This window comes from Myotis davidii, unplaced genomic scaffold (genome assembly GCF_000327345.1).
Source record: "Myotis davidii unplaced genomic scaffold, ASM32734v1 scaffold110, whole genome shotgun sequence".
NCBI classification, from domain to species: domain Eukaryota; kingdom Metazoa; phylum Chordata; class Mammalia; order Chiroptera; family Vespertilionidae; genus Myotis; species Myotis davidii.
The window spans coordinates 2,478,245-2,479,107 of record NW_006283436.1 but is presented as its reverse complement, the minus strand read 5'-3'; positions in this window follow the sequence as shown (position 1 = coordinate 2,479,107).

The window sequence follows — 863 nt, the reverse complement described above, 5'->3', positions numbered from 1 at the left end:
AAAATAGATACAGCAAACATTATACTTAATAAAATAAAACATTGAAGCATTCTTTTAAAAAACAGTGGGCATTCCTACATTGTCAATATCACTCCTTCTAGACTGGTCGGCATGGCTCAGTGTTGAGCACTGATCTAGGACCACCAGGAGGTCACAGTTCAATTCCCTGTCAGGGTACATGCCTGGGTTTCAGGCTTGGTCCCCAGTAGGGGCATGCAGAAGGCAGTTGATTGATACTTTTCTTTCACATCAATGTTTCTCTCCTGCTGCCTCTCTCTCTCTCTCTCTCTCTCTCTCTCTCTCTCTCACTGAAAATCAATTTTTTAAAACAGAAATACTTTTTAAAAAGAGGTAGTCCATAAATTTAATGTGGTATCCTAGTGGGATCCTGGGACAGATAAATAATAGTCAGTAAAAACTAAGGAGATCTGAAGGGCCAGATAGGAGCTCCACTACGGCATGAAAAGCCAAAAACAAAACAAAACAATAAAACAAACAAACAATAAAACAGTGCTGGGACACCACACACCCATCCCTCTTTGCTTTGTAAAAATCATTTTCAGCTCAGGTGCTGGGCTGGTTGTGGACCAGAGGCCGTAGTTTGCCATCCCCTGTACTAGACTGCAACTTCCTGCTCGGTCCATCTCCACCCTCCCAGACTGTCAGCTCAGGTCATAACTTATTTCACCCTGGGGTCCCCGTTCTAACACAGTTCTGGATACACAGTCAAGTGTAATATATGCACGAAAAATCCTGCTCATCTTCCAGGACTGAGCTCAGGTGACACCTCATCACAGTCTTACTTCAAACTGATTTCTCCTCACCCTGCAGTACCTGCTGACTACTGTTAGGCGCCTGGTTAT